This window comes from Myotis yumanensis, unplaced genomic scaffold, assembly GCF_028538775.1.
Source record: "Myotis yumanensis isolate MYYU_CA2020_CCGP unplaced genomic scaffold, mMyoYum1.0.hap1 SCAF_15, whole genome shotgun sequence".
NCBI lineage: Eukaryota > Metazoa > Chordata > Mammalia > Chiroptera > Vespertilionidae > Myotis > Myotis yumanensis.
The window spans coordinates 21,121,540-21,132,548 of NW_027223766.1; positions in this window are offsets into that span (position 1 = coordinate 21,121,540).

An 11,009-nucleotide genomic window follows, 5' to 3' on the forward strand; every position below is an offset into this window, starting at 1 on the left:
TCTACATTCTTTTTTTTAAAATATATTTTTATTGATTTCAGAGAGGAAGGGAGAGGGAGAAAGAGATAGAAACATCAATGATGAGAGAGAATCATTGATCTGCTGCCTCCTGCACGCCCCCCACTGGGGACCGAGCACGCAACCCAGGCATATGCCCCTGACCGGAATTGAACCCGCAACCCTTCAGTCCACAGGCTGATGCTCCATCCACAGAGCCAAGCCAGCTAGGGCGAGAGATTCTACATTCTTCCATGTACCCCCATAACACTTTCCCATCACCTGACCTTCATTCTGCATGGTAAGACTCAGGTTGTCGCATTTGTTGGTTTTAAGACTAGATCATTGCCATTGGAATTAAAGGGAAAGTAGATGAAAAACTCTGTGTCTTTGATCTTTTATGTTCAGGAGACATTAGTGACAACACCCCAGTGACTCCCAAATCCTGGAGAAAATTGTCCATGAGTCACCCACTGCCATCACTCAGTCCTTGGTGCACTGACTTCCACAGTCCTGAAACACCAAGGAGAAGAGAGTAGGAGAGGGGAAGCAGTCAACAATGCTACCTTCCAGAACATCAGAATATTCTCAAGTTCTGACCCCAATGCCAGAAATGCCAAGCAGAGATGAGCATTTTCTACCAGAGTGTCCAGCTAGTGTCCTCAAGGAACATACACTCTAGTAAAGTTACATTTACAAAATGATGAAGAAAAAGATTTTGCAGGTTTCATACCACTTAGAATGTATGACAGAAATACTTCTTCCCAAGTTTATGTCTCAGAAAATTAAGCAAAATGGATTTTTCTAAAAGTTTACTTTTATGTTATGATGTATTCTTGGCTCCCTCCACAATATAAGGGAAATAAATGGAGTAAAAAAATCAAGGAAGCATAAATGACATCTAGATATGCAGTAGTCAAAAAAATATCTGTCTAGACATTTAGTGAGATCAGATTTTGTAACCAACCTCTTACAATTTCCATAAAACCAAGGACTGTGTCAGCCTGACCCCTCACTGTTGTTCCAAAGGCTGGGACAAGTCTTGACACAGAGTTGGTGATCAATAAATATTTGTTAAAAATGAGTAAATGGCAGATGGATAAATGGATGGATGGGAAGCATACAATTAAAGTAAAAGGTCACCTCAAGTTCTAGTTCTAAGAAGAGAATTAGTTAAGGGAGAAAACTATTCCTCTCAAATTGTTAATGAAGGAGAGTTCAGCTGGTTGGGTCGTGTTCATGACAATAATGCCTCAGAAGTAGCAAATGTAGAACTATATTTAGTAAATCTAGTGAGGAACTAAGACTAAGATTGAAAGGGGACAAAGGGATAAATGTTGGCAAATATGAGACAAGTTTTCAAACTATGTAGAGATGATTTTGAACTTCAATCTCAGAGTAGCAGCAGTCCAATTTTGGTTACCAGTGCAAAACTGCAGAGATCTTAGAAGAAATACATTTAGAGCAGCCGTGGGCAAACTACAGCCCGCGGGCCGGATCCGGCCTGTTTGAAATGAATAAAACTAAAAAAAGAAAGACCGTACCCTTTTATGTAATGATGTTTACTTTGAATTTATATTAGTTCACACAAACACTCCATCCATGCTTTTGTTCCAGCCCTCCGGTCCAGTTTAAGAACCCACTGTGGCCCTCGAGTCAAAAAGTTTGCCCACCCCTGATTTAGAGGAAAGGTTGAGTTGAAAATAGAAGCAATACTGCTTGTAAACTTAAAGGTGAGCGTTGGTTCCAGATGTGGTGGATGAACTTTGAGATGGACCCCAAACAAGAAGCTGAGAGTAAATATTGGGTGTCCGTCTGGGCTTAGCTCCCTCCTAATTATGTTCCCACCCCTCCTACCCAAGAGCTTTTCTTTCATTTAACCTTCACTGAGGCCTTCATTGCATGGAATATGTCTACCTAAGTGATCTTTGTGGGCTGTTGGTTTCCCTGAACAAAGCTAAAATCTAAAAGACCTTTTTAAAAAAATAGTTGCCATTTATTGGGCATTTAGTATGTTTTAAGTGCTTAAATAAATCCATTGCCTCAATCATCACAATAGGTGGGGTTATTATTCCTATTTTATAGATGAGAAAACCAAGTCTCAGAAGTTAGGTACGTTATCCATGGTGACACAATAAAATCAGAGAAATCAATACTTAATTCCAGGTCTACATGACTCTGAAATCTGTGTTCTTTGTCTCCGTGGCTTCTCTCCTGTCTTCTGATAGCTCAGTTCTATTTATTTATTTTTTTGCAGTCAATACACTGTGGCACATTGATACCCACTGTTTCTACTCTAAACCATTTCCCCAAAATGTATAAAGGAATTAATGTTTAATAAAAAACAAAAAAGTAAAATACTGGAAAATATCAGAGCAATTTATTCCCTAAAGAAAATTCTGACTTCGCTCTTGGAAAGAACCAATGGAGGGAAGAGAAATTTTTCTCTCCTAGTCTATCAGAAACTTTATAATACCTTGCCAAGATGAATTTGAACACTCTCTTTTCATATTTCATGCACATGAAAAGGTTTGATTTTACATGGGGCCTAGGCTGGCAAACTTACCTGAAAAAGAATATCTAAATGAATGTCTAAATTTAAAAATTGACTTGCTCTTCTCTGATTGCTTCTGCCTAACAGAAGTCAGTGCTGGTGGTAAATTCTTCTTGTTACCTGAAATTGACATCTTCATCTCAATCTGCACATATGTGTGCATATTAATTTACCCATTTTTTTTGCCAATTGGGGATTGCACCTAGCACACAGAGACACAGAATCTTTTTTCCTTAGGGGTTTGGATGTGATGACAATCCTGGGTGTCAAACCCATTCATCACAGAGCACACATCAGTATCAGTTTCATGCCGTGTGTAGGTATCTTTTAATTAGCTTTTTCAGCTCAGAAAGAACTAATTATGGGTGTGACTACAACAACAATCATCCTGAAGACAACAAATATTTCAGCATATTTCTTCCGTGGGGGCTTTGGATGAAAAATTTGCACTTGGTTTTCTTTCTTGACTTTAGACAGCCCAGAACCATCCACTTATCCATTCACATTTTTTTTAATCCTCACCCAAGGATATTATTTTATTGATTTTAGATAGAGGAAGGGAGAGAGACAGACAGACAGACATCAATGTGAGAGAGAAACACTTATCAGTTACCTCTCATATGTACCTCAATGGGGATCAAATCCACAACCTAGGTATGCACCCAGACTAGAAATCCAATGCATCCTTTTGGTATACAGGATGATTCTCCAACCAAGTGAGCCACCTGGCCAGGGCTCCATTCATATTTTTTAAACACACACACACACACACACACACACACACACACTCGGGACTGTGCACATAATATTCATTTCTCTCTTCTCACGCAAGCTTGTCTATTTATTCTCTGCCTGTGATGGCTAAACACTTCTTATATCTCCAGATTTGGTTGAGCAACTTAGAAGTCAGTCTCACAGTCTATTTAATCAATCTGACAACAATTCGTCAACAAGTATTTATCAAACACTTACTAAACTGTCAATAGCACTAGGCTCAGCTCTGTGGAAAATAAATAGATGCAAAGTAAAAGTAGCACACAATGCTTCTGTCCAACAAGGAAGTTATTGTCAGTAACTCATGTGCTTGTGTGTTCCAATTACAAAAAACTAATTGGTAATATTCAACTGCTCTTTAGCTCCCAAATGAAAATTTTGTATGGTTGAAAGTAATATGTTCTCACATATATAATATTATGTATAATAAATAATGTTAAAAATTTTCAGCATAGATAATTTGCAACTAGAATAGAATAAAGCATTAACTTTATGGAAAAATAGGAATAGAATAGGAATTGAAGATCTCTGCATAAATTAGTAATCACATTATTTCAAAAGAATTTAACCTCTATGGTAAACAAACATTTTAAATCTTATTTTTTCAATGGTTACTCTGTTTTATCCCATGCAATCAAATAACCCAAACAGAAAAACTTCTGAGTTATGTTAAAAGATAAAATTCAACTGAGTAAATTTGATTATCTAATTTGCTTTATTAAATAATTCACTAATCCAGCAACAACCCATCTAGCAACTAGAAGGGTGCTCAGAAGAATTATAAAGATTTTCATAGGAAAAAGGGTGAGTCAAGGGAGCTATTAACAACAACAACAAAGTTTTATTTTTAGGCCAGGACATCTTTTGGAGGGAAGGGAACAGCAAGAGTTTTTATGCATGTTGCCTCTTTTTCCTGGGGCGGGGGGCGGGGCGGGGCGGGGATGGAGAGAGCCTCAGTGACAGATTATCTTACTGGTGATTGAACAGAAAAATTCAGGCTGGTTGATTAAGATAATGTTGCCAGGAAAGGTTGAAACAGCAATGAGGTCACCCAAAGAACATCAGCCAAAAAAAAAAAAAAAAAGCCTTAGAGCTTATTTGAATCAAACTGACAATGATTGCTGGGAAGCAAAATCTTAGCAGACTGGGAAAATGCTCTGGAGACTGGGGAGAATGGCAGTTTTACAGCTTATTTTATACACTAGAACCAAAGGAGGAGATGTAATGGGGGTTACATGAAATCCATTGGTGGTAGATTAGGGAGGTAGGAGAAAGCAAGGTAGGGAAATCTCTAAGATTAGACAAAGTGTAAAATGCAGATATAGATGGAGGAATACACGAGTGGAATTCCTCCGTTGTTCCTGAGAGTGGGGTTCTTGAAACACTGCTGAAATAAGAATTTTCAGAAGTCCCCAGGGGAGAATGAGAGGTGGTAGAAGAGTTTATTGGCATGGAGTTCATTCCTCAGTTTCCAATGTCCCATTTCCCCTAAGATAGTCCTAGAAGAGGGGCTGTAGGGAATTCAGCTGAGCCAGAAGCGGGGCCACTGTCCAGAGTTCCCATTCCATGTTGCAGCTGGATGTGGTTCGGTAACCAAGCTAATTAAAGTATATTAATCCATGCGTGGAGTCCAACATGGCCATGTACTATGTGGGCACGAGGGAGAGCATCCCCCTGACACGGGAGAGCCAGGAACCCGGTGAGCACCAGACACCAGACAGAAAAGAGAGAGAGACAAGGGTAGATAAATTCCTTTGTTTGGAAGCTATATATTCAGGTTTCATGCACTGGCAGTGGCCACGCCTATTCTGGCCATTGACTGACTTGCAGGTGTGACTGACAGACAAGCAGGTAGGCATCTTCGCAGTCCCTCCGACCTTACTGGCAAGCGTCTCAACTACTTCTCTCCAGTCCCTTTCCTTATGGATCAATGGGGAACAGACTTGGAACATGACATGCCTATATTGTCTGGTCTCCCCTTTCACTCCTTTCCAGGTTATTATGACAGCATCGGAGAAACGCATACCTATTTTACATTATTGGGTACAGGATAGCATTTATAGTACATTTGGGCAATAAGACAATACAATAATGAGGGGTCCTGTGGTCTCCTGCTCTGGTGGGAGTTTATGCCTTGAGGAGCTGGAAAAGGAAATTACTCTGACATTTCAAAGGTGTGTTATCTTAGAGGCAAAAAGACAATAGAGAGGCTCATTTGAGGTAGGGATGGACCTTTGTCAAGGAAGCTACTGGCCTAGGACATGACTACCTTCCATGACTTACATTCAATTAGAAATATTTTTATGTTCAGACCATCCTATATGGTTACTTTAGTTCTCTGAGTTTATAAGGCCCACCCTGCAGGCCTCCCCTGAACTTGTCAGGTTTAGTATGTGGCCCCTTTTTTTGCCACCAAAATCTAGTTTTGGTACCAGAGACTTTAATACAAATGACACCTGGGCTTCAAAAATGTAACAATAGGGACAAATTAATGAGTCTCAATGTCACCGCACGTCCATGGATTTAAAAAATAGTTGTAGAAGTTCATGATACAGCCAGTCAGTAAATAGATATTGTAATTTGAAAGAAATCCACCCAACTTTTATTGACTCTGTCCAAATTGTGGATTTTTATTATAAATTTTATTATACTAAATATTTGAGTTTAGTCACATCTACCTCTGTTCGCTGTGTTCGTGAGACCATTCTAATAGACAACTTCCTAAATTTTCTCCTGGACAATTTCTCTTGCTATTGGGTCACAATTGCCTGGCCCGAGGCTAACAGACTATTTTACCAGGCTTGCACATTTAAAGTTGATGGCCCATCTGTTTTCCTGTTTTCCAGGAGCTTTTTGTCTGATTAAACCCATTGTTAAACAAAAGAACCCAGTGTGGCAACTCAGAATGGCAGTTGTGTCAGATTGCAATTTACACCTTTAGGAAGGGATTTAGGAGAACAATATTGTTTTGACACATTCTTTTCACATTTAAGTCTTCAGATTTATGGCTCTGCTCCTTTGTTTTAATCTTGACAATCTGGAGGAGTTTTAAACTGAACAACAGTAAAAAAAAAATGTTTAATGCTCATTTTGTTGCTTTAAAAAGTATCTAAAATTTCAAAGACCTAAGCAACTGCCATTTTATACAAAGTGAGGTACAGAGTTGTTGGGGCCCTTGTCACAAGTACACAGCCGGGGGGTGCAAAGTCAACATCCCTGACTCATGGACCTATAATTGCTCTGTCCATAACTCCACATTGAAAGCATTATTCTAGTTTCAGTGACACTGAGCTAACATTTAAGAAACAAATTGCAAGACTCGTGGGTTCTGCTACTTTGCTTTTATAAATTCTTCATTTGATCAGGTGTTTTATTACTGGCACGTAGATGTCTCACAAGCGACTACACTACTTGATGGTTTGCTCGGCATATTAATGCTGGTAAAATATTACAAATTATGACAAAATTAAGTCCATATATTATGTCTTTAGTCATTCATGCTGAATCTGAAGAAACTTAAACGGCATATGGAGGACTTTCCATAACTTATGTTCCAGCAAAATATGTTAATTATTTTTCTACAAGAAAGTTGTAGAAAGTTCTTTTCCCATATGCCATCTAAACAGTGTAAGTCATAGGTACCTTCCAGTCTGAAGGCAGGAAAATGGATGGTTGGTTTCTGGGAGTGCTAAACACTCTGTATTTATAGAACTATGCTTGTCTCAAAATAACGCTTGTGTTGGTACATGGTTCTCATTTTATGGATGTTGAATTCCAGCTCACTTCAATTTAGTCTAATAAGCAGCTGGTTATGTACACAGCAGTATTAAGCACCAAAGAAACCAACAGTTCACTAACTTCAGTTTTCTGCTAATTCTTTAACATGCTTTGAATTTCTTCAGTACACCACTGTCTCCTCTATGCCTGTCTCTAAGAGCCTCCTCCATGTTGCTTATGCCAAAATTCTACTCAGTTTTCAAAATGAACCTGGAATGTTACTATTCCTGTAATTTTTTTTAAAAATCCTCACCCAAGGATATTTTTCCACTGATTTTTAGAGAGAATTGAAGAGCGAGGGAAAGACAGAAAGAAACATCAAAGTGAAAGAAACACATTGATTGGTTGCCTCCTGCACATGCCCTGACCAGGGCCTGAGCCGGGGAGGATCCTACAACCAAAGTAGGTGCCCTTGACCAGAATTGAACCTGGGACCTTTGGGTCTGCAGGCCGACACTCTATCCACTGAGCCAAACCAGCGAGGGCTATTCCTGTAAAGTTTTACTTAATATTTACTCTTTCCTAAGATAAACTTATCTTTGTCTCAGTACACATTGTAAAAACTAAAATGAGCAAAGCCACTTTAAAATGGAATCAGAGCTGCCATCCCAGAGGAACAGCCTGGTATGTCACATGACTATAAAACTGAAAATTAAAGACATTTTTTAGAGTTAGTGTATTGAGCCTCAATAATTAAGAGTGTTCTGGCCAAAAAAAAGGCAAGAGCAGGGTTTTGCAGTAAAAAAAAGGAATTATTCGAATTGGCCAATCTGGAGATGGCTAGCTTGTGTCTGAAAGACCTGATTCCTTGATGGCTTGTAGGTTACAGATTTTATTGGGTAAAAATCACAAGACACCATGGGTTACAAGTTCGGGGTTCTGTTAGGAGCAGATTGGTCAGAGGTGAGATTAGGGGAATATATCATTTCTTCAGATTTTGAGGACAACTCCAAGGTCAACTCCTACTTCCAGAACAGGTTTCAAGAAGAGGTAGTCAGGGGTCTTCCCACCTTAGGGTTTAGGAGCTGTATTAAGATGTTATCTCTAGCCTGCTAGGGGTTTAAACCTTGTGGCCTTGATTCATAACTGAGTTATTATCTTCTGCTGCCTCACACATCAATGCTCATCAAGGTGAGAGACTATGGTCACATTAGTGAAGTGTGCTGAGAGAGAGATGGGGGCGGAAAATGATTGTTTTAAAACTACAGTTCAAAGCAAATCAGAATTACAAGATTCTTGGTTTCATTAACATCACTATATTAGCTTATGGGCACCTAGAGAAATTCCTTCCTTAGCTTATTAACACCCATAGAAATTCCTTCATTCTATTCATGTAATTAGTCCCCTTCCCTTTCTTATAGATGCTCCTTACTGACACCTCATTATGGGAACACTATTTGGGTTTCTGCCTGGATCTGTGCTTCACAAACAGCTATTCTTTTAGATCTCAAATAAAGGCTTCTTGCCTCTCACTTTGACCTTTTATTATTGGTGGGGAGTTCTCCGTGCCCCTCTCCCCGCCGCCCCGTTGTTGCCAGTGGAAGTGGGCTTCTTGCAATGTCATGAGAAAAAAAATTTTTCTGAGACTTGCACAGAAGAATGAAGTAGAGTAAAAAGTTTTATTTCTGTGGGATCAAATCCCTGAGTTTCCAAGGACCCATTTCCTTCCATCCTGCCAAGGAAAAGTCCCATTTTGCTTTCAGCAGAGCTAAGATGAAAGCTATTGCCCGTTCCATATTTGCACAATCCATCTGCCATTGGGCTACTCTGTGTTCCCAGGGATAGTCCATTGCAAGTAGGGTCCACATGGCCCACGGATTCCAGGAACACGGGCAACTGCAAGGAAGCAGAGCAAACCCAGAGGAACAAGAGAAGAACCATAGAGAATTTCTTTGTCTGGGATTTTAATTAGGAGTGTAACCAATCAGCCTTCAGGAGTTTGCAGGCTTACAGTGGCTCGTTATCAGTCAGTTATCTTTGTTTCCAGGTTAGACTGAAAGGTACCTTCCCTACATCACCCCTACTTCACTGTGCATGTTCCCTCTTGTCCAGTCCCTTCCCCCAGTGATCTGCAGGGAATGGACCAGTGGTTTCCTGGGGAGTGTGCAATGGCAGCTTCCTGGTGAAACTGCCCAGATGACCATGCTTATAATGTCTGGCCTCCATTTTGCTCCTTTTCTATTATTAATAACTAGCTAATTACAATGGTAATGTTACAGAAGACCAAAGAAATACCAAGCACGCTTCCTAGAGAAAGGGAGGGACCCCATTTATTAACACTAGTGGACTCTGGGAATAATTTCCAAATCAGAGTGAAGAAACATGCAGAGAGCCTGTCTATATATATATATATATATATATCCCGCTGGGGTCTTTGTCTTGCAGATATGCCCCCTGCCCCCTTCGTGGCCCTGCTGGAAGGCCCCCCAAGTGTCAGGCCACATCCGATGGGTGATGGGTCTGTCCTGGCACCAGCATAACAGTCACACCCCCCCCCCCCCCAAGGGCAGTGCATTGTTCACAGTTTGTATGGCCTGACACGCTATGCAAGACCAGTTTCCTCCTCAGTAACACTTTTCTTTTTGGGTTAACAACATCTTTTTCTTATTCTTCTATCACTGTATATTACATATTATCTTTTATTAAAATTGTTTGTGTGCATATATTTCCACCAATAGATTTGAAGTGTCTTGAGGACAAACCATATGTCTTGCTCAATTTTTGTTTCCTTACTAAACAAATGTCCTGTACAGAAGCTAATTATAGTAACTACTGATTAAATAAATTAATGTTTATAATTATTTAGTAAAATGTCTGAGTCCAGAAAATTCTCATGTTTCCCAGGTGATAATACCCCTCAAAATAGTTGTTTTCAGCTTAGACATCTACATGGACAGATAAAACTCCCTGCTACTTTTAACTTTTATTTATGCCTCAATATCTTCATTCAAAACAGTACTTATTATGCCATGGAAGTATAAAAATAAACATCAGGATAAAACAATTTATTCAGGAATAAATTAGCTGTTTCTCTATAAATAAAAAAGGAAATATATATTTTTGAACACTCTTGCAAAAGTATTCAATTAAAATATTTTGTTCTATGAGTGCTTTTAGCTTTAGTAGATACATCTCCTAAAACTGGAAATATTTGATTCATCAATATTTATTGGATTGATCATAGTTGGCAAGCATCACCTTTATATAGCAGAGTTATAGCCATTGTAAAATGATTCAGGGAGTAAATTGTACTCAGAAATTACTTTCCAGTAAAAGTCACAAAATTCTTCAGCATGATAACTACTTTCCCCCCTCCCTATATCAAAACTTTTAATGTCACCTCAGTAGTTCAAAGCTACCTTCTATAAATTCACACATACCCGTCAACAGGATTTATTTAGAAACATCATTTAACTTTGTAATGAACAGTGAGAAATACTTTTATCTTTTCATTTAAAAGAGAACTGTACAAATTGTAGTTTCAAGTCTCAAATTTAGGCATATTCATGAAACAAAATACTAAATAATTTTAATTGGCTTTAAATTTGCGAGGTACTTAACCTGTCATTCTTTATCAGCTCTGAAGATGTTACCAATTTATTGAGTGCTTATTTTGAATCAGGCTACCCAATTTCATGAGTGTTATTGATACAACCAAAGTAAAACCGATACTTTCACCTCTAAAGTGCTTATCCTTTGCAAGTTATGCAGAGAACTGCATGTTTTCTTTTTTGAGATAATGAAGGCCTTTATATTCTTCCTTTTACTAGTAGATGGGATCGTTGTTTCTCAGAAATATTTAGATGCCCTGCAGTAGCTTCCATCTTCTATATTTTGGCTTTCCTTTATCAATGCTACAGTGGAAGAACTTTCCAAAGGAAAGTCTCTTCATCTGACTTACTCTTTG